Source organism: Talpa occidentalis, unplaced genomic scaffold (assembly GCF_014898055.3).
Source record: "Talpa occidentalis isolate TD23 unplaced genomic scaffold, MPIMG_talOcc4v2.1 talOcc4.6, whole genome shotgun sequence".
Taxonomy (NCBI): domain Eukaryota; kingdom Metazoa; phylum Chordata; class Mammalia; order Eulipotyphla; family Talpidae; genus Talpa; species Talpa occidentalis.
In genome coordinates, this window is record NW_023604972.1 from 97,009,802 (window position 1) to 97,034,223 (window position 24,422).

The 24,422-nt window shown below is 38.8% G+C and overlaps 1 protein-coding gene and 1 pseudogene across 1 annotated transcript in view; one reads left to right on the forward strand and one right to left on the reverse strand.

Annotated features, from left to right (window-relative positions):
* HAPLN1 (hyaluronan and proteoglycan link protein 1) overlaps positions 1 to 24,119 on the reverse strand; it is a 72,662-nt gene extending 48,543 nt beyond the window's left edge. Inside the window, exon 1 of the mRNA XM_037529945.2 lies at positions 23,717 to 24,119. The gene's annotated coding sequence lies outside the window, so the exon portion shown is untranslated. The remainder of the gene's footprint in view (positions 1 to 23,716) is intronic.
* On the forward strand, positions 1,860 to 1,958 carry LOC119261503 (U6 spliceosomal RNA; annotated as a pseudogene).
* Positions 24,120 to 24,422: the final 303 nt, after the last annotated feature.

Here is a 24,422-nt window from a genome sequence, read left to right on the forward strand (position 1 = left end):
TGCATTCAGGACCACAAGGATCCATCATCTATCCTGATGGTGGGAGGGCAGAAAAACCTGACATTTTTTTTACCCTACAGCCCACAAAAGCAAATACATCACAATATAACAACAAAATACAACAGAACACAAATAAGTCCAGGCAGGGCCCCAACCTAGTGGCAAAAGACAATTATTGGTACCAGCAGATGATCCACCAAATCTGCTGCCAAAGCCACTGCTCATATGAGGGAGGGGAACCACTCACGGCATCTACTGTAACACACCAGGAGCTGTCAGGCTTCCTGGCCTATTCTGGCTGTAGTCTCGGCTACAAGCCACACACAGCATCCACCCCCAGGATGCACTCACTCTGGGATTGGCGATTCTATACACTGTTGGGGGTAATCGCCAACCCTCAGGGTTTCTGTCTGCAGTCGCTCCAAGACTCGGCTTCCATAGCCACCCATGCGACTCGCAGACCCCTGCACTCAGGCCAACCCACTGCACAAGCACATGGGTCGGGGATCCAAACTCTACATGCGGCTTGGGCTCCACCCCAAGCCATGTTCCCCACCCGTCCCCCAAGGACGGGTTCCTCAGCTCCTCACCCTCACTCGAGAACGAGCAGGGCATCACCCACGGGTGGTTTTATGAGACTCACTGGCCTTCCTCAGCTTATTTAGTGCTTCACAGCCACTCAGGGCTTCCCAAACTTAGCATCAGCATCAGCGTTTGCCTTCTCAGTTGGCTTTTTTCCTCTGCCTGGCTGCTCGGCATACACAGGCTGCTTTGGGTCACTGAGGCCCACTGGCCACCCCCAGATTCCCATCTCCTGGGGTGTACAAACAATAGCATCCTCCCCTAGGGTCCCAAAAATATAACTTGCCAAAGTTCCTCTGCCTTCTGGTGGGGTTATCAGTCCAAGTTCATTAGTCCAAGTCTGTTAGCCTCTCCCTGCATCAGCACTGGTGAGCTCCGAATCGTGGTCCTCTCTTCCGATGATTCTTGCTGCCTCAGGGGTCGCTGGCTGGTCCTCTCGGGTGTCTCCTCCTCCTCCTCCGGGAGAGGTCTTATCCCACAGCTCCCGGAACTTGTCCACCTTCTGTGTCGCCATGACGCCTCCAGCATGGTCACAGGCTCAGTCTGCTACTCCTTAGTCCCTCCAGGTCTTCAGAGGGCTCCATACCCGTCTGCGCGATCATCTTGCCGACTTACGCCAATTGTAGGGGCAGGAATGGACACAGTGCAGGTTTTCTATGATCCAGCAGACGGGGTAAAGAAGTCAGAGTCCTCAGTAGTTTTTGCAGGTCTTTTATTGGGATTTACCCGGTAGACAGCAGGCAAGGGTGCTGGGGGGCCGGGAGGCTGGCAGTCCTCCCAGCCCCCAGCAAATCCTCACTCTATTTGGGTTCTCCTGTGATCTCTGCTTCTGCTTCTGCTTCCTTGCTTCTCTTTCAGCTTCTCTTTCGGCTTCTCCTGGCGTCCCCGTGATGCTGCACTTAAAAGCACAGTCTTAGCCCAGGTGAATCCCATCTACCTATGCCCACACCCTACTCCAGGTGCCCGCCATCAGGCATGCATTCAGGACAGCAAGGATCCATCATCTATCCTGATGGCGGGAGGGCAGAAAAGCCTGACATTTTTCCTCACCCTACAGTCACGCTAATCTGCATGTTTCCTGATGCTAGCAGGTCTTCTAAAAAAAGAGCTGCCGCCACTTCAAGTTATTTTCCTTATCTTTAAATATTTCTTAATAATACCCTAAAATACAAGTGTGTTAGGGCACATGGCAAAGAGGGATTTTCCTAACCATGTCATGTATACTCTGTTTACTAAGGCAGATGCAGTCATAACACACTTTAAAATGCCTTCCAGTCTTGCTTCAGTAGCAAATATACTAAAATTGGAACGAAATGGAGATTAGTATGGCCCTGCCTAAGAGTGACACACAAATTTGTGGAGCACCCCTAGTTCTCATGTGCACTAATGGAGGTGTGAAGTTTGTACTCTCAAAATTATATAGTAAAAAAATGACAAGTTTTTTGTTTTTTTTTTTTTTACATTTTAAAAAGACAGGTTTATTGAGAAAAGGAGAAAGAAAGAAGAGAGGCACTTCCATAGTCACAGGTGTGCAGGAGAGCTGTCTGACTAATGAAATTTGAGGGAAAAAAGTTTTCCAATATTTACAAAATCAAAATGTGAAGATTTCAAAATATGAGTTTAGTATTGGATATTCAATCACTCGTCAGGAAGGTCAGATTAGAACAGCAGTTGCTGTAAACTCAGCATAGTTGTGGGACACATCTGTTACAGATACACCTGTGTGAAAGTGGGAGGAACTATTTCCCCTGCCCCTCACCCCCTTAAATGCAGCTGTCTTGGATTGCAAGACCCAGCATGCCATGAAGCAGACTTCCTGCATGGAAGGCAGCTGGGAAGGAGCAAGGTGGATATCTAAAGGGAGATGGAACAATGGTAGGGAGATGCATGGAGGAGGGTCATGGAGAGACACTTGGAAGAGACACAAAGGGGATAGATATGTGGGGGAGTGGGGCTGCTCTTGGTCCTTGGCAGAGACAATGACCGTCATTACCTTGATCTCATTTTGGATCATGTGGTATATTTTGAATTTGGAGTCTCTCCTTCTGTCCCAAGTGTGTGTGGCCTGCTTAACTTCTTTCCTGGGGTTCCTTGCCAGAGGGTATCTTAGACTTGTGGCAAGCTTTTGGACCTCAGCAGCTCTACATCAGGCCAAGCCTTTCTACATAGGTGTTTTCCCACATGGAATGGGTAATTTTTGGAGTTTTGTTGGGAAACTATTGTTTGAAATGCTTTCTTCTCAATCTCTCTCTCCATACCAATCCTATTAAAATCTATGAATCAGCTTCCTTTGTCTTTGTGTGTGTGTGTTTGGCCAAATCCCTTTTAAAGCATAGACTTTTTAATAGTTTGGGGTTCCTGGATACCACTGATCACACACAAACACTGTCCAAAATTCAATATGTATTTTTATTGGGTTGTATCAAGAGATTCAAGTGGTTCCAGAATATCTTTTGGGATTTGCGAGCTGAATCCAGCCCATAATGTGGATGTATAACTACTGGACTGTGACCTAGGGGATGAGAGTATGTTCACCATGATATATTCTGGCACACATTAGAGTTGGTTTTACAGTGCACATTTAAGAATGAATGGCAGGGCCTCCCCTGGTGGTACAGCGGTTGAACGCTGGGCTGCAAAGCTGCTCACAGCCTCTGCAGCACTGGTTCAATCCCCGGCTGCCAGGCGAGGGTCCCACATGGTGCACAGACCTCTCCTGCCGCCCGCTGCTCCCCTCAGCAGTGTACTTTGGTCTTTCTGCCTGTTCTGCTCCCTGCTCTGGCTCTGGTGAATTATCTCACCCTCCCGCGCTTCTGACTGTACCCACTGCTTGTATAAATAAATAAATAAATAAAATCTTAAAAAAAAAAAAAAAAGAATGAATGGCAGCCCCAGCCTTGCACAGTATACAATCTGCACAATGATATGCTATAGCCCTCTAGATATTAGACATACCACACACACACACATACACACTCACACATAGCTTGGTTATTGTAAATAATAATGCAATAAACATAGGAGGGTATATATTCCTTTAAATTAGTGTTTTTATATTCTTCAGCAAATAAATACCTCGGAGTGAAATTGGTGGGTCATATATGGTGGATCATGTTCAATATTTTGGGTAACCTCTATGTTGCTTCCATAGAAGTTGGATCAGTCTACATTCCTGCCGACATCTGTTGTTTCTAGTCATTTTGACATGGGCCATTCTCACAGGTGTGAAGTGAAATCCCCTCGCCCTATGTGACAACATGGATGGAACTTAGGGGATTATGACAAGCAAACTAAGTCAGAAGGAGAAAGGCAAATACCAGATGGTGTCACTTACATGTGACATATGGAGAAGCAAAATGAAGTCAGAAAAAGCAAACCAATAATAAATGCTAGAAATCTGACTGTAGAACTGAGGTCAGTATTGGGGGTCGGGAAGAGGAAGGGGCAAAAATAAAGAAGTAGGAAGCACAATGGAATATGGTAGTAGATGATGGATGTTTTGGTGGTGGGTGTGGGGTTGTTCCAACACCTGAAGGGAGAGACCTTATATGTCTAAAATACAGAATATGTTATAAACCAAATTTACCTTAATAAAAGAGAATAAATTTGCTTGAGGATTTTGCCCATTTCAATCCATTCCTTGCATGAATATCTGACCTCTGTCTTAAAAAGGGAAAGGTAAGACAGGTGCACAAAGAAGCAGATGTTGCTAGTGATGAAAAGGTAATAGAAGGAACAAAATCAGACTGTTTTCTTAATATAATAACCTTTAGTGAGGCTTATCTGAACTCTGTTATTCTTTCCTGTCAGGCTTATTAAAACCTCCTTTGGCTTGAAGGAGAGTCGAAGACAGTGGAATCCACATACCTTAATTCTTTTTTTTTTTTGGTGGGACCCTCGCCAGTGGCCGGGGATCGAACTGGCGCTGCAGAGGCTGTGTGCGGGCAGTCTCGCAACCCAGCGCTTAACCACTGAGCCACCAGGGGAGGCCCCACATACCTTAATTCTTATCTGAGTTGGTAACAGAAGTTGCAGCGATGAAGTGAGAAGGCTCAATATCATTAAATGTTAAAAGGCAATTTCTAGCAGTAAATTAATTCAGAGGCAACCATGTTGTCTCTTCATTTTTCTAATGCTGACTGAAAATGTAATGCATCAAACCTAACACAGATAATTTGAGGCATATGCCCCATCCCTTACCTTTAGCCCCAGCTGGCATTTTAGAGGTAGCCAGCAAGTGAACTGAGGGAAGCTCCTTGAATCAACTATGCTAGGTCAAGTTGAGGGAGGGAAGAAGAAGATAATAAAACAGGTGGAGTACAAAGAGACACAAAACAAAAGAAGGTCATTTAAATTTCAGGAAGGTCAAGAGCAGGATAAGGTTTATTTTCTCCACATCTGGAAGGGTGTGTTGTTTTGTTCATTCCTGAATTTCAAGGGAAGAATTTCATTGTGTAAAAATACCAATGCCTGAAAAAAGAGTAGTTAATAAAAGTTGACTGAGAGTTAAAGTAACAGGACTTTCGGAATATAAAACAAAAGGGAAAATGTACTTTAAAATAATAAAACGTATGCAACAAAACTGATTTGGAAACAGACAACTGGTCAAAGGCAAAACCAACCAACCAATCAACCCATGAGAAAGAGTAAAGGACAATGACTTCATCTGATGTTTAACTCCGCTGATCTAGTCTATTGGAAGCAACTTTTAAAATTGCACAAATGGTGAATATTCTCTCAGCATATAGTGAATGGCCTGGGGGTGTAGCTGTGATTTCTCCCACTACCCTCAAATAGGAACCTCTTGAATACAATTTGCATTTTTAGTGATGGTATAGAAAAGTCTTTGCAAAAATAACCATCTGAGCAAAAGCTTAAATTTCTGGTTAGTCATATGCATAAGTAGAATAAATAACTACTTTCTCATATAGTATTTAAAGCACTTATTCCACAATATTTTTTTAAGATTTATTTATTTATGCATACAAGAACGGGGGTACAGGTCAGAAGTGGGGGGGGAGAGGCACCAGAGACAGAGTAGGGAGCAGAACAGGCAGGCTGACTGAAACACACTGCTGAGGGGAGCAGCTGGTGAGACAGGAGAGGTCTGTTGTGCCATGTGGGTTGCTCCCTGGCCAGGGATTGAACGCATGCTACAGTGGCTGTGGACAGCTTCCCAGGCTGTGCTTAACTCCTTGCGCCACCTGGGAGGCCCTTATTCCACAATATTTTAGAGGCAAGTGTGTAAAATGTAATCCACATCCCCCCAAATCACTCACTGTTATGGCATCTGAAGGAGGAATGATCTCTTTAAATCCCATTGGATTGCATGTGATGTCACATTAAAGTGATTTGACACTCAACATCCCCAATCAACATACAATTGTTTTGATCAGAACAATGCACACACTGTGTTATCAATCCTTGAATCTCTGGCACGCAAACTAAAAGAATGTCCTCATAACTATTTTGAAAATTATATCTGTTTATTTCAATACTTTGGCATACCCAATTTCTGAATCTATGTAATGGGAAGGAAAAGATGACAGCATCAGGAGGATTGATTAGCTTTTTATTTGTTCTTTTTGCCACTAGACTCTAATTTTTTTTAAGATTTATTTATTTATGCGTACAAGAACGGGAGTACAGGCAGAGGTGCGGGGGATGAGAGGATTCACCAGAGACACAGTGGGGAGCAGAACAGGCAGAACTACTGAAATACACTGCTGAGGGCAGCAGCGGGAGGGACAGGAGAGGTCTACTGTTCCCTGTGGGTAGCTCCCTGTCTGGCATGGCTCGTGCTGCAGAGGCTGTGGATAGGTTCACAGTGCGGTGCTTAACCCCTTGAGCCACCGGGAAGGCCCCCATAAATTTTGAAATTTATATATAACATTTCCAGTTACTGCTTTTCTGCTATAACATCAAAAAGTTATTCTTAGCCATTTGATTTTTTAAAGATACAAACATTGGATAGATAAGTATTTCTAAGCCACAAAATAGGCCAAATGGGACAGGGTAAGTTTGTTCTCATATCCATCCATGCCTTCTTTTGTTTACATTCTTTCTTCTTTTTCTTTTCAGAATGTCCTGGGTGTCTGTGATAGCCTAACGTTCAGGTTCTCTCCTCAGACCTGAGGTTCTGCTGAAAAAGTCAGCTCATTTCTGACCTTCTCTGCCCTTGAAACCAAGATTTCCTTTGCCTTTGTCTTCTGATAATCTCTTGTTTGCCTAATAATGCCTTTGATTCAAAGTTTTATATTCCATAGTGAACCTTTCAGGCATGGAAGAAATATTTCTTCTCAAAAGTCATCCCAGTGACCACTGCATCACACCATCTACCTTGGCTGCCTGTTCTGAAGCACTAGGCTCCATTTATCTCTACATAGCAGATTAGTTCCTGCCATTCTTTATTTGGTTCTCCTCACAAGTTAAACTTTTCAGTACCCACAATGAATCTGGCATGAATTTACTGGCACAGACCCTATTTTAAGAAGTCCTCATTCTCAATTGTAAAATGAAATTGCTTCAAAATATTAGCATAATTGGCAAATCAAATTCCCTCCAATAATTAAACGCACATGAAAAGCAAATGGTTCTTGACCTCTTTTGTGGGCGCCCACGATTTTGGATAATTTCCTGGAATACAATTTGCCAAATGCAGATTCGAGTGTTTTTTTTTTTTTTTCCTTTTGCTTTGGATAATGGGTATTTGAGGAAAGTTCATTTAAATAGGAGGTATTAATATAAACTGGGGAGAAGATGATACTAGAAAATGATGTATTTAAGGCAATGGTGGACAGAGTAGCAAACTGTTATTGCCTTCTATTTATATACATTGAGAAATAGCTAGTAATAATGACACTAATAAAACTGCAAATTGAATAAAACTATGCTGAAGGCCATGGCAATATTCACTTGCCAACCAATGCCTGTTTGGCCAATAGCTGATGAAACTCAGCAGCTCCGGGAGGAGCTTAAATTCAATGTTCTGTATTCAGGCTTAAGTACAATTCTTGTACAGACATTGTATTTACACAGCCAAAAATGCCTTTTAGAATGAACTTGCCAGGGGGATTTGCAAAATCTACAATAGATGCATAGTCTACTTTATTTAAATTTGCTCAATCTACTGACCAATAATCCCAATTATTAAGGCCCTGTTTGTAGAAGATTATCTTTTTTTCAAGACAGAATTAATTTAACTATCCTTCCTATTTGGGGTTGGTGAGTAGGAAGGGTTGGGGTCACTGGATTTAAACAGACCCAAATTGAATATTCTGAGGACGTACATGGTAGCTGTTTTCATTGTCAGGCTGTTAGACAAACACAGTGTAGTAATGAAAATCACAGTTGTGGGTATTCGAGTAGTGAAGATTGTTAATATTGTCAGCATGTCCTATGTCTCTCCAGAGGGGACAGTGGTCTAAAATAAGTGGGTGTTTATCAGGGCAGCAAAAGGCTTTGTAACTGAAATAGTTTTTCCCACATCCCAGCCCCAAAGTAAAAGTAGAAAAGGTAACAGTAGGATAGAATGGAGTGCCCACAAATCTTCAAATATTTTAGTATTTTGCATAGAGCAAGATATAAGGGTAGTGGTGGCTAATTTTGAAAGGACAGGGATGATTTCAGACCTGAAAGTGGAATTAAATGTGGAAACTAAGGTTAAGTGACAACCAGTTTTCTCAGAAATTGAGGAAGTCTTTTATTTATTATACACTGATTATACACTAATTTTAATGTAGAATGTAAAATGTGCATCTATTTGCATATAAAAATGAGCAAACCAAGCAGTTTACATGCTCACACACATACACACTCTCTCTCTCTGAATTCAACTTGGCTAAATCTAAGCCCAAATATATACAATTGTTTTTTTAATTTTTTGTGGGATTTAGATTTTTTCCTTCTTAAAAGTCAGAGGTGGGAAATTCTATATGAATAAACAAAAAACAATGAATTGCTTCTCATTATCTTTAGCATCAGAGTTAAGGGACTAATGTTATTTTACATTTACAGCATTATTAGTTCACTACTCTCTTCAAAGAGCTATTTTTTTAAAAGACCACCCAGAAGTTTCAACTAATTGAGGAAGCAATCTTCAGCTTACTTGAAAAGAAAAACTGCATAGGACACATTCCTGGCACCAGGACTCAAGCAAATTTGTTGGCGATGAATAGAATGCAAAGTTACATTTTGAAAATGCCTTGGTCTTTTCTTGACCCTAAAATATCCACAGCAAGAAAATAGTTAAAATTGTCCAATACCTTTTGCAGAGGGACTGTTTCTTAATTTGAAGTTTAGAAATGCAAGGGAAAAATGAGCCACCCAAGGAGATCATAAAAGCCAAAGTCACAGATGGAGAATACAGTTTTTTAACAGTATGATGAATTTCTGAGTTTGGGGAAAGTGTAAGAAGTTATTCAAAGTATAGTATTTATGCCATAGATTCTCATCAGCAGGTTGGTCATGGGAGTAACATCTGTAAATAGGGACTAAAAAGTTTTAAGAGAAAATATTTGAGGAATATATTTTGTAACCTAAAATAAGAAAATTTTGGTCAATTTATACTTGAAGGCAAGTTAATGTTATTATCATAAGCCATTGCAGCATTTTAGAGTTTATTTATTTTTAAAGATTTATTTTTATTTATGCATACAAGAACTGGGGTGTAGGCCAGAAATACAGGGGGTGAGAGAATTCACTAGAGACAGAGTGGGGAGAAGAACAGGTGGATCTTCTGAAACACACTGCTGAGGCGGGCAGTGGGTGACACAGGAGAGGTCTGCTGCACCATGTGGGTTAACTCCCTGGTGGGGATCAAACTCAGCCCATTGTGGTGATAACACTGAGACTTAACCCACAGGCCACGAGGGAGGCCCTCATTTTAGAGCTCATTAAAAACAATATAGGATTTCATTTATCTAATAAAAAGTTACTTATCTTCCTTTTCAAAATAGGCCTTTTGGGCCTCCTCTGGTGGCGCCGGCTGTTGAGCGCCGCACCGTGAAGCATCCGCAGTCTCTGCAGTGCATGTTCAATCCTGGCCAGCCGGCTGAGAAGACACCCACATGTTGCAGCAGACCTCTCCTGTCTTGCCCACTGCTCCCCTCAGCAGTGTATTTTAGTCAGTCTGCCTGTTCTGTTCCCTGCTCTGTCTCTGGTGAATGCTCTCACCCTCCCGCACATCTCGCCTGTACCCTAGTTCTTGCATGCATGAATAAATAAATCTTTTTTAAAAAATAAGCCTTTCCATGTTTCTCTCCTGAATTGTACGCATGTGTGCCTATGATTTTTTTCATAGAGAAAAAAAAATCTGATATAATTTGGATGTTGATAAAGAGGTTTAAAACTATTTATATAGGCAGAGCCATGCCCAGGAGAGGCCAAACTGGCAGTGCAGTAGTGTGGGGCCCAGTAAGAACCTCAGATCAGTGCAGGGGGGTAGACTGAAATCCAGCAGGACATACAGCAGCACAGTCTCTACAGTCTCTGGTAAGATCCCCAGACCAGCAAGCGCACAATCACACCCAGTGGAAGCCCCATAAACAGCAGCATGGTCCCCAAAAGCAAAAAATGGGGAGATTAAAACACATACTAAATAGCAAACTGAGTCCTCAGAATATTCCACCACAGTATAAAAACTATTTATTATATATTTAGGCATGCTAATATGATTAATTACTAAGTATTAATATGATTATGCCTATTTTATTAAAATAAGTCACATATTTCTATTATCTTGTCATTCTGTTGTATGAAGATTAATTTGAAATAGTAATAAATAATAAAATAAATAATGAAAGAATGAAAATGATCAATGTTTTCTGTTTCCAAAATAAATATTTTCAACTGTGCACTGACATCTATTTTCCATTTCTCTGGTGTGCTAGTTACTTGTTTAATAAAAGGAGACCTTTCCAATGACAAGGTCATTCTCTTATTCATTCCTATAATCTTTTAGCACTATCAATCAAGTCATTTGCTTTCAAGTCATGTTAAAATAAATGAGGTTTTACCTTTCAGTCTTAAGAGTTTCAAGACTCAAAGCCTGGACATGGCCTGCAAAGCTGATGCTAAGAGTAATTACAATGTGACTTGAAAGATAGGAAGAAATAAAATGATCTGCAGAATTTGGAATGATGCACCCAAAATGACAAAATTTATCAGAATAAAATAAAGCGTTTTGCATTTACAAATATATTGCCCAAATGTGAGCTGGGAAAAAATATTAAACTTATTCAATGTAGCTTCGCAGGGCAAAACTAGAACAAATGGAAGTTAAGAATGCTGCTTTTGCAAAATGTCAGAAATATCTTTTCTGGTAAGTCCTTTAAGAGTGAAATGAATTGCCCTGTAGAATACATTAGAACTTTCTGCCACTGCAGGTGTAGAAGTAAATCAACAAACATCTGTCAATTCTATTACACAAGGGATTCCATTAATGGGTGGGGCACTGGAACAGATTAGTCCTTTGCGTTCTGATTCCAAATCTACCCTTTCTGCTCAGAACTATGAAAGACAGCAGGTGAATAAAACAATTTAACAATGAGGCAATAGATTAGTGAAAGATATTTCATCAATTAGAGTGTAACACAGAGAAAAGTGCACTAATAACATAATGGTGTTAATACAATATTAACAGAAAACTAAGGGGAAAAAGTGACTAGCTCCAGCTAGCAGTGCCTGGAGGGAGTGTTATATTACTGATGCCAGCATGTGCATAATTCAGGCGGGAGGGAAAAGTAGTAAGAGGTCCCTGTCTGGGCCTCCCTGGTGGCACAGCGGTTGAGTGCCGGGTTGCAAAGCTGCCCACAGCTTCTGCAGTGCTGGTTCGATCCCCCGCCGCTGGCAAGGGTCCCACATGGCGCGCAGACCTCTCCTGCCGCCCGCTGCTCCCCTCAGCAGTGTAGTTGGTCTGTCTGCCTGTTCTGCTTTCTGCAATGGCTCTGGTGAATTCTCTCACCCTCGCGCGCTTCTGAGTGTACCCAGTGCTTGTGTAAATAAATAAATAAATCTTTAAAAAAAAGAAAGTCTAAGGGAAAAAAAAAAAAAGAGGTCCCTGTCTGAGAGAAGCTCAGGAGTAGAACATGTCATTTGCCAAGAGAAAAATAGATATTCCAGAGATTTTTTTTCCTTATTAGAATCCTAGTGACAAATATGCATTTACTCTGGTTACCAACATCTGCCTTTCAGTGCCTTAAACAAAGAGTTAAGACATAAAATATCCTGTATAAATCACAGCCTTCTGGATCACTGTTTCTTCTTCGTAATTAAAAATAACATTAGATAGTGCTAGAGATGGTTATTAACCTCCCAAGTGGCTTCCAGAATTTTTCCTGGATAGCAATACCGCAACACTGCATCTGAAAACAGATTGTAGAAACTCAGTCACCACTAAAATTTATCTCCGTCCAGTCCAGCTCCTTCAGGCAATGAGGCACACTGATATTCCTTGGACTGGAAAATTTCGTTCTTCCAGAGAAAGTAGGCTGAGCAGATAAGATCTACCCAGAATATAGAAAAGCCAACCCACTGATTCTTTTCTTCCCTTTTTTTTTCTTTTTTTCTTTTTTGCATAAAGTGGAAAGGAAAGCAAATTTGACAGCTAGCTGATTTTACTACTTGTTACTTTATCTGAAATCTTACGTATCTGGAAGCTTTCAATATTCTCTATTTCTTTTTGTCAGATTTTCTATGCCATACCTGGGTGTGGGTTTTGACTTTTAATTTTTTGTATTTATCATGTTGGAGCTTTGTAATTCTTCTTGAATCTGTGATGTGGTCAGTCACAAGCTGTAATTTCCAAAAGATTGTTTCTGCCCCATTTGCTGTTCCTCCTGCTGGGACTCAATGTTTGTATCTCATATGCCTTTTACTCCCTCCTATCTCTCCCCCTCCAGTTTAGTTCATTGTTGTTTTTTTTCCACAGGTTTTAGTCTGGTTATCTTTTCAGACCTATTTTCTACTTTACTAATCATCTTTAGAAACTTTTCTCAAACTTACACATTGAGTTGTTAATTATTATACTTCTTCAGTTCTAGAATTTCCATTTAAATATTTTATAGTTGTCACTCTTTGTGAAATCCTTATTATCTATTTTTTTTGGATATTTCAATCACATAAAATCTGTATCTGATAACTCTAATGTTTAGATCACTCATTGATTTGTTCCTATCTTCTGTTCCAGTAATTGAATTCTTTTTTTCCAGTTATTTGATCCTGTCGGCTGGTGTGTTAGGTAATTTTAGATGAGGAGAGATGGTACTAGAAAGATAACATGAGAAATGGTCCCTGAGAAAGCATACAAACAACACTAAATTATTTGGACTTAAATATCACAGCAATAGAAAGGCATCGAAAGATTTTAAGTTGGCAAGTATATTCAGATTTAGACTTTATGAAGATTACTCTAGCTCCATTGTCAGAGAAATGCAGTTAAAAGCAACACGACTGGAGAGAGAGATGAAGGGGTCATATTTGCAAGAATTCAGGCAAGAGAGGACAGTGACCAGGGGTAAGATTTATGCCATGACATAAAAGGGTGTATATATTTAAGGGATATTTATGGGAAAGAAACCATATGAGGACTCCTATGTCTCTGTTTTGGGAACTTAATAGAGGGCAAAACAGTGCCATTTACCAAGCTAGATAAGATTGGGGGAAGTTCAAATTCAGGATAAAAGAAAAGAACTTCATTTGGCATCGATGGAATAAGAGATGTTTGAAGAACTTCCTAGCTGGGAAATGTTGTGGTTTGGACATTCAGGAGAAAATTCTGGGACACATATAAAGATCTGAGAGTCAAGCTCACTCAGGTGAGAGAAGTGCAATGCAGGGGAGTGGATGAACACTCACCAAGAGAATGTGGAGATAGTGAAAGGCGTTCTGGGAAGAAGATATTAGAACACAGATTGCCTAGGGGCAGATAGAAGATATTAGAAGATATTAGAACACAGATTGCCTAGGAGAAGACTGAAATGCAATAGTCAAATTCCCTAGAAGTCTGAAATGCAATAGTCAAATTCCATTTGTGGAAGTCTAGGAGAGCATGATATCACAGACGCCCAGGGGAGAGACTCTTGTGTAGGGGAACATGGACACCCACATTAAATGCCATTAAGAAAGCATTGAAAATAAGACATTGGTGACCCTAGCTTGATGGAGAAAGCACACTGCAGTGATTTAAGGAGCAGACAGGGTCAAGGGGTACAGTGGGGGCAGAGATAATTCACCAAGTCCAGCTCCGGTGTGAAAGAGAAAGATTGCTACATAGAGTGTATCTGATGTTAGGGAAAGTTTTCTATTTCTAAGACAAATAGTTAAAATGATTAAATGATAATAGGCAGAAATGGAGTGGAAAGGTTACGATGAAAGAGACACTTTAGGAGTGCTGAATGTCACTATAGGAGTGCTGAATGTCAGGAATTAGTTTTGATGGCACAATGGGATGGTTCTTTACAGGTAGTTTCTGTATTCAGTATGAATAAGGAAGGCTTGTATATCTGCTATAAGGAGTTCAAAAAGCAAGACGCTTTTAAAACACACATCAGAGTTGCCTTAGAGCATTTAAAATCCAACTGAAGTCAGATAAATTAAGCTGATCAGTGACCCCATTCTGCAGGATGATGAGTTTTCCCCAGCAGTTCCTAGTGGTTTGGAGCAAGTGTGGAGAATTTAGATAGTTAGATTCATCGTGAAAAAGAATTTTGCCTGGTGGATCTCTCTGCAGATAGCAGAACAAATATTGAGAACATTGGCAAGCATGGTGGACAATGAAGAAAGGAAGATGAAAAGGAGCAAATAGATTAAAGGAATGTGGACTGTAAGAAGGTTCCAGTTTAATTTGATGAACCAGTAATCAATACATATATACAAATAAATGTGTATATATATTTATTTATTTTGCTTGAGACAGTTTAGGTTTATACCCATTGTGCTGGAATAATTTGTAAGGTATCCTGTTTCACTTTCAAATTTTTCTGCTTTGAGTGAAAAATTACATGGCCTTGGCATCTATCTATGTAGAGATGTCATGAACCAAGCTTAATAGAAGGTAATGAGTTCAGTTTTGAATATGTTGAGTTCAAGGATCTTATGAGAAATTCAGAGTAAATAATCAAGTAAACTAAACATACATGCAGATAAAACATAATTTCACCCCAACACATAAATTATTATAGTAGTAAATAATTTATAATTTAGTGATTATCTCAGGAATGATATATTAATTTGCAGACAATACATTAAATTCCTGGAAAATGTTTGCATTAAGATGTTCAAGAAATCCTTTTAAGTATCGAAATATGTGGCATTTTGCGGTAAAGTAACAGATATTAATAGAATGAGGAACAATTTTAATATTGACCAAGCTGTCAGTTGGTATATTGTTAATGGGTTGAATTAAATTGGGTCATACCTCAAATCATCACAAGGTGGCAGCACAACTACAAAGTAAGAACAACGGAAAAGATCCTTTCCAGATATTTTCTGCTTCCAACATTTGAAAGTCTGTATCCGTTATACATTATATGTTTGTTTGTATACATATATGCATATAGATACATTTCTGAATGTATAGTCTTTACAAATAATTTCATCATTATTGCCAACTTCAAAAAGGAAATTTTAAAAACCTAATTTTTAAACATATAGAATTAAAAAAAAATATTTAGACTAAAACACATGACCTCTGTATACATTTATGGCATTCTTAGGATAGCTATTATTTAAGTTATATAACACCGCAGTTAAATATTTTATAAATTTGCGTTTTGGTTGGTATATTTTAGCTAGATAATTTTGAGTATCTTTCAAAAACATTTATTTCACTAGTGAAGATAAATTCAATAACTCCATTTATTGATTCTAAGAAGGCAGTGTTCAGAGTTTCAAGGAGAAATTCTTACCTGCTACATTCTGGTTATATTAATATGGGATAGCGTTATTCAAATTTAACCAATGAAAAATACAAAACACCCAGTTAAATCTGAATAAACAATGGATAATCTTACCATAAGTATATACCCTGCAATATTTGAGACATAGTTATACTAAATATTATTCAATTATTTGTTGAATTTTCTATGGCAGCTCTGATGGGAGGGTGGGGGCAAAAGGGAAAAATATTAGTAAAAAGCAATTGCTGAGAAGACCAGAGAAATCCAGGATTATGTGCTCTCAACCTAATGTAAGATTTAGAGGTCTTCAGGATCAAGGAACTAGGGAAAGAATTACAAATGAACTTGAACTAGACTGCATTCCGTGGTGAGCTCATTTATATGTTAAGTTAAACAACACAGGCTGAGGTTAATCAAGTATTCTGGTGAATTACTATCTACACCACAATTTGGTTACTGATTTTTAAACAACAAAATGTAACAACATATATTTAAAGTTAGCTCATTATTGGACAAAATTGAATAAATAGCTACAATTCAGACATTTTGAGATCTTAACCCAGCTTCAGGGTTGTCATTATAAAAATCTGTCATTAGAGCACCAAGGCCCGGAAATGCCATTTTAATTTATTTAAATTCAACAAGCATGTCTGGCACTTTCTACTTGCAGAGGGCTTAGTAATACTATGAGATACAGGATTAATAAAACATTGCTGTTTTCAACTCAATGGACATCTATAGTTGATAAAATAAAAGTTAAAATCATGCGTAAATACTGGCAAAATTCATTCTTACCAACTTTTTCCTGGGTTTCAGTTCTTGGCCAACTGATTCCCAACTACCATTTCAGTCCCTAAGAGTTCCAGATCTGTTTCCAGCCATGACTTTTCCCCTATACCTAAGAAACATGCATCTAAATTTGTGTGCTTGGCTGTTCCGTGGCACTTTCTAAAATAGATTCCTCCTTTTTGCCCAGAACCTTTAATTCTTCCTTTTCCCTAATCTTAGCCTAAGACTGCATTATTTTTCACAGCATCACCCACCTGGGAACATTCATACTATCATCTACAACGCTCCCCTCTCAATCCATTTACCCTTGTTAGATGCTGCCTAGGCTGTTTCAAGGACTCTTTGAACTTTTTCCACCTCCATCTCACTTTCTTTAAATTTTGACATTGATTGCCATTATCAATTAATTTTTGTTATATTATTAATTTTATATCAACTATATTTATTATTTAAAGTTGAGACAAGTTTATGAGTTTAACAACATTGAGAGGTGGGAAGAAGACAGAGAGATAGAGACAGAGTCAGGGAATGAATAGCCTGGTATTGGGAAGTGTTTGACCGTGGAATAAAGATACTGGGGATGCAAGGTTTCCTGAGGCCTCCAGTGCAGCATTATACTGAGCACTGACAGCAATGCCAGAAAACATATATAGGGCACCTACTGAATGTGAGCTTTTCCTATCCCCAGTTGGTAAATAATGCAGGCCAATGACTCCATTCTCAAGGATGCAGGGAAGCAGGGAAAGGAAACTAACTCTCTAAGTTTGAGTCATCTGTCCGACAATTTAAAAGTACTGAGGAGGACTCTGTGGTGGCACAGTGGGTTAAGTGTCAGCACTATGAAGCTCTCTGCAGCCACTGAAGAACAAGTTCCATCCCTGACCAGGGAGCTACCTACATGGCATGCAGATCTCTCCTGTCTTGCCTGCCCACTGGTCCCCTTAGCAGTGTATTTCAGTCAATTTACCTGTTCTGCTCCTCACTCTGTCTCTGGTGAATCCTCTCACCCCCATATATTTGGCCTATACCCCAGCTCTTGTATGCATAAATAAATCAATCTTTAAAAAAATATATTAAAAAAATAAAAATAGTGAGCACAACTTTGCAACAGTAGATCAGTATCTCACAGGGGCTCCAAACTAATCATCATCAAAGGAGAGTAACCAAAGAAAACATATAAATACATCTAAAAAACTTAAACAACATGACTATCATTATTCTGTTTATTAATTAAATATCAAGTGGGACAGAATTTAAACAAATGACTATGATAAGTGTGACTTTTATAAAACCAAAGCAATTTTTTTCCTGCAAAGTTAGATTTCTGGAATCTAATCAGCATTGATGTTGAAATGTCTCTGAAAGCAATTATAGTTAAGTATCTGAGCACATACTTTTGAAAGATGTTGGTTTTGTCTGATGTTTTCAATATGATGGCTAATTTCTATGCTTGCCTTGTATATAAAGTGTCTTTCTTTTCCCTTTGACTTGGAGGAGTTCTTGGATCAATATATGGATCCTCACCACTCCTTCTCTCTTGACCTGGATATGTGGGGGGCATAAGGGCTCAAAAGAGTAGAATAGGGCCCCTGGTGGTACAAGGGGTTAAGTTCAGTGCTATGAAGCTATCTGAAGCTACAACATCATGCGTTCAATCCCCAGCCAGGATGCTGACCCACATGGTGCAGCATGACTCACCCACTGCTCCCCTCAGCAGTATATTTCAGTCAATCTGCCTGTTCTGTTCCCCACTCTTGCTCTGGTGAATCCTCATCCCCACCCCCCTGCATCTCTGGCCTGTACCCCAGTTCTTGCATGTATAAATAAATAAATCTTTTTTTTAAAAAAGAGTAGAACAAAAGAAGTTTGGGGTCAGTAACCAAAGCACAGTGATGAAGGGCTCAGAAGACCTGAATGTAGAATATGGCAAAGTGAACAGGAAGTTTCAAAGGCAGGGGGAAGGCTGGGGAGACTGGGTCTGAGCAAAGTGGGGAGCAGAGTGGCTTGGGAAGGTGGAATTCAGGCTGGTCAGACTCAACTAAAAGGAGCCAGTAGTTAACAGGACCCAGGTTCCTTCAAGTTTCTGGAAACTGGCCTGGTGGGAATCCCTTTGACCTCACATAGGGAGTGAGGATAACTGAGAGACTGAAGACCATGGAGGATTAAATCAGCTTAATTATACCCTTTGCTGTAAGGATGGGAAGACCCCTAGATGTTTGAAATTCTTTTTGTAGAAAACAAAACATTTGCTTAAAAGAGATAAAAGGCTTAAAATGTTAATGCATGAGTGAAACTCATTCACACTTAAGTGTAATCAGTCAGTGAAGAAATCAATAAACCAGAGAAGTATATGATCCTCTGGGGTGAGGTTTGGGGGGAGGAGTTTCAGTTTATGAGAGGAGGGAGGAAATTTAAGATAAGTGCAAAGGAAAGGGATCCAGGAGACTAGGAAGGCAAGCTTCACCTACTTGGCAAATTTTACTAGTGACTCATGATGTGCATCCATCTGTCACCTCCACTAACTTGTGAATTCCTTGAGCGATTACTCTACAACACCTAGCATGGTGCCTGTTGCAAATGGTCAGCGTGAAATCATTTGTGCTGTCTGTAATTTTTAGTTGCAAACTGGTGGACAGCAACTGTGTGCAAATGAATTTTTGCTTTTCTTGCCCATCCAAGTAGACAGATTATTGGAACCTGGGGCTCTGGAGTGTTGGAGTTGCCATCCCAAGCCCATCTGTGCCCACACAACCGAGAAACAAAGCTCTTAACCCCCCAGCTAGGAAGCAGCAAATAATGGGAAATGGTTTTAAATGAGCATGCTTCAAATTCTACCACAAAATCTCTTAAGGCTAGACTTGTTTGATTGTTTCTCTTACTTAAAGTGTACTGCAGGATTTTGCAAAGTTTTATCATCAATTTTGACTTTCTGATATTTTAGAATGAATTTTCATGGTATAAAATAAGGGACCCAGCAAAGGGCATTAGAACAAAGCCTGAAGGAAGCAAGTATTCAATAAATTTTTGTAGAACTAATATATGAAAACACAAATGCCGAAATAAGGCCTTTGAATTCCCCAAATTCAAAATACTCAAAATAAGAAAAAGTCACATGGTAAAGGTGGAAACTGAACTAAGATATGAGCTATAAAATTTTATTGGAAAATTTAGGAAAATCAGACTTACTGTAGAAGGTATTTGGGTATTGTTTAACTAACTGGATTTTATTTACCATAGTAAATGTAATTGGAATTTAATAACTAAGTAGGTTGTGTTCTTTTTGGACTAAGCTAGATTGGATAAAAAGGGAAATTTCTGTGCCTTACAAGACTGAGAAGTGACCCTTTGAACTTTGCTAAGTTTTTCAAGTATTTTTTTTCTCTTTTGTTTTTATTTTGCTTTGTTTTGAAATAGCCTCCTTCCATTAATGCTCCCATCTCATTAATCACCATGCCCTGATAATCTAACAACAATGAATAAAAGCTCATAACATCCAACATCATTTGATATTTTGAGATTTGATGAATCCTCATTTTATCTGAATATAACTAAAAACCCTTCAACACCAGCAAGATACTCCCATGTCTCCTCTCTGGAGAAGCATTATGTGGAGCTACCGGAATATAACCAGGAACCCAGTAGCCTTGGACTATTTCCAAGAGTTTGGTTGGTTCTCTTTGCAGAGTGTGTTTTTATTTAGTATCATTAAGTAATCAGAAATTATTAAAAGTTCTTATAATGGTTTTCCAATCCATGACTAAATTTCTTGTTTCCGGGCCTCTGACTTTTAGGCAATCTCTCAGCAGTTCTCTCACTAGAATGAGTCTGTGATTCATCTAAATCGCAAGGCTCGTCAGAGGAAATTGTTAACAGAATGGCTCCTTACGGAGTGGATAATGACTTATTGGAAATCAGAATTAAATAATATGCTTTAATTTTAGAGAACTGTTGATTAAGGATTCTTGTCATCACCTCCTATCAATTCAGGCTATAATTTTGTGACATTAATGAAAAAAGACTTAAAAAGCATCTCTCCTCCTACCATGTAGGTCTAACTGCTACACACAAACCCCAAAATTCTGAAAAAAAAAAAAAAAAAAAAAAAAGAAAATTTCCATTCCATACCAGCAGGTCTAACTTGATCTGTGGATTCCACCTCTTGAGCTCAGCAAGTTAACATTAATCATTTTTTTTTTTCCTACAGGGGCATTTTTCTTTCCAATCTGAATTTCAGATTAATGCTGATGTGTTCAACACTGTTGCCATTAAGTCATATATCTTGCCAAGTGCCAATTGGAGTAATAATTTATATATCTCCTAAAGAGAAGTTTTTCAACTCTCAGTGCCGTATTGAAATGGACTGATTTCCTGATACTCCATTCAAACAGTAGTTTTCCTTGCAACTGTTCCTGCCTATGGTTTGATTCTACAGTGTCAAATTTAATGGAAGTATTGGGCGGAAAAGATGACCTGAAGAAACTCCGCATTGCCCTGTAACAGAAGCAAATTTCTTGTTTCAAAACTACATATAAAAAATAGGTATAGATAAACTTGTTCTATATGCTAATTATTCACGTTTGAGAGCAGTTTTAGAGCAGAAAGCATTTTTTACTACTCTCCTTTACATTTGATTAAACATATCTAAAGAAATGTAATAATATAAGCAAATCTACATGCTAATCTTTTAAGCTAACCATTATTTACCCATTTAAGCTCTGTAACAATAAACTTTACAGAATTTTATTTCTATTTGAGAAACAGTGATTCAAGATTCAAACTCTTTCCCTTCCTTTGTTGGAATAGATCACGACATCTCTGTAAAAACAAATTATATATTAGAAGTGAGTTACCGTTATTAGATTATAGCCTTCTGGAGGCAGAAAGTTGATGGTATAACACCGATAGAGTAAACTGATTTTAAATTCAACCACTGGGAAATTAATCAACTGTTAAGTGGTGCCTTGATTTTTAAATTATATAAAAGTCACTTGCTGTATATTCTACTGTGAGCACCTAACCCAACGTCTGGCATATCAATTGAATACAAGTCAAAATGTTTAATTAAAAAGCTGGTGAGAAAGCCTTCCTTGACTCATCCACTAGGTGGCACACAGGGACCATGCTTCACACATTGTACCGTCACAGACCTTCCCATTCATGGTGTAAATAAAGAGCTGCATTATTAATTTATACCATCTCGTCCACTCTACAACTAATATTTGTTTAACCAGCTGTTTCCTCTAATCCGCCTTAAACACTATTGATTAAAATCCTAAGCATATTCAGGTTTCCATCCCTCCCCATTTTCCCCCACCCAACATTTGCTACTTTTAAATAACAAACTAAGTACATTTAAATTATATAGACTAAGTACTATAGTTACTATTAATGAACACAGGCTATTGAAAAATTAACTAGAGATTATAGAAATTGATATATATAATTTAAAAGTCATTTTTAATGTTACTTGGCATTTCTTTGGAATTTTAATTAGTGGAATGCCATTGTCTTCAAAATATAATCTGGAAAGTAAAACATGTATGGGGCAAAAGGAAATGAATACTAGCACTAGAATTTTCTGGAAAAGCAGTTATTTTCTGATATGACTTGTTTATCTTTACAGTGAAAAAGCGCTGTGCTCCCTTAAAATTCAGAAGACATGTTCAACTTCTCAGAAATTACCAATATTCGACATTCAAGATTCAAAAAGACATAACTGTGTAGTGGACCATATACTTGTGAAGTATCTGAAATATCTTTCTGCATGCTCCTACTGTGTTTATCCTGGATGTGTTACTTGCTCCCAAAGGAAGGAAAAGGAAGTAAAACCACTAGGGATATAATGAATTGATTCTTCTCTGTGAAAGTCTCCAGTGCTTCTAAATTACAGTGTCAGTCATTTCACTGAGAGACAGGGCCTTTCTCACTTAAAAGGACCCATTTTATAAGAACATGCTATTCCCCTTCTTGTTTCTCATTGAAAGCCCAGTTCCATCGGATACTCTTGTTTAGCATATTGGACCAGTGGTGTCTTGAGGTTGTTGGTTTTTCTTGTTCATTTAATTAGGTTTAAACAAAACTAAAGCTCCTTAGTTTTCCCATTTTTAAGCTGTTTCCAATTTAGTGAGAGGTTACTCCAAAATGTAAAGTCATTGTCTTAGCTTAAACAATTAAATTATTAAGAATAGAAAGCCCCCAAATCACTAAAGACTAAATGCTCAATGGACATTCAGCATACATTCTTTTACTGGATAGAAGGGAAAGCTTCATTATTTGTAAAAACAAATGGAACTAAAGTTAAAAAGTGATAAAAAGGTAAAGAAAAACACACTAAAAGTTGTCCAAAGAGAGCTACTATAATAAATTTTGTAGAACAATATTTCTGTTTTATGTTTCCATTAAAATATTGAAGTCGCTTAAATGTCTATGAAATTACAGCAAATTAGTATACTGAAATAATCAAATAGAAATGGTTACCAGAAATGACATTTGCAATGAATAAATATTACATTTCACCTAGAAATTAATTCACAGGCTTTATTTCTTAAGAACCGTTAGCTTCCAAGAAGCCAGCCAGAATGTTTGATTTTATGACATCACGCTGGAACATGTACAGGAACACTTTCCACCCTAAAAATTCCCAAATGTCCCGGCCACTTTGTGTATTTTTCCAGTGATAAATGAAAATAAGTTATTTGCAAATTAATAAACCATCTTATTTTGAACACAATATTCACATTCAATGGAGGAAAACAACTTTATTTAATTTCCAAAGAGTTCAGGTTTGCTTAGGGAGGTGAACAGTCTATAAACACAAAACTAATTCCTGTAAGCAACTTTCTAAAGTAATCTTACCAATTATGACTAAAAGTACATTAAAATTATCCATCAATATCATCCTATATATGACACACACATTGTATTATAATCTGAATTTCACAATGAACTGGAGAAGCATGGACCTAAATTGGTAACATCTCTGATTAATAATCTAACAGGTATTACTTATCATTGGAGTAACTTTTTTTTTTCCCACAGCAATCTATTTATTTCCTAAAATAAAACACAGGAATCTGGAATAAACATTCCCATTCCTCAGCTCTTCCTTCAACTTATATTGTCTTTTTTTCATCTCAGGTGCTATAAAAAAAATGCTTGTTGAAATAAAGATGGAAAAATCACCACTTGGATTTATAGTAGCAGTAGCCCAAGTTGGGATACTAGAGTTAATCCTTGCCCCAATTCTAGACTGAGCTTGTCTATTGCAGCACAATATTTTATCTGACAATATAAATCATCATAATAAAAAGTTGAGATACGTTAAATGCAAAAGAAAATAATTAGGAAATTCGTTTTAATGTGTGCATCTATCATGATAGGTACTGTTCTTTGAAATCTTAAGGGCACCAAGATTTGACTGAAAGAGGAAAAAGTTGTGGAAGTTTTACCTTGTCCTGAATGTCCTGAAATCCACACGCTCAGATGCTCTCAAGTCCTGCTGGAGTGGGAGCCTGGAGATCAAGTGAAGCTAACGCTGTTTCCCCTCACCTTAAGTTTGTCTCTGGGCGAGTGTGTGTGTGCGTGTGTGAGTGTGTGTGTGCAGAATGCCTCTTTGTGGCGCTGGATGGCAGAGGTCCTGATCCTGGGAAGAAGGAGGCACTTCTCACCAAGAGCAGAAGAAAAGCTGAGCGTCACCAGGAAAAGTTCTCCTCCCAGATTCCCTAATTACAGCCTAACATGCACTTCAGGCAAACTTCGGGAGGAAGGGAGGGGCAGCCCTGTGCCCAGACCTCGGGAAACAGCAGTCTCTTAGATGACTTTCCCCTCTGCTCAGACCCCAGTATCCCGCTCGGGGTTCAGGGAGTGCGTCCGATGCAACCACAAGCCCCCACCCACACCCCTCCCGAGTCTATCCAGAGGGGATGGGACAAGGAAACTGTGGAATAAATTCTGGGACAGCAGTGTGAGGCAGAATCTCCTGGGCAATGAATTTTCGCTTTGTGTTTTAGCCTCTTCTTCAAAGGCAAACTCCAAGGGTAGGAGAGGTGCTCGCTTTCCCGCCATACTCTCCCCAGAGTAGATCCAGAAGATCCAGGTAGAGCGGCAATTATGAGAACATCAGATAAAACTTCAAAACTGTCAGTGTCCTTCCAC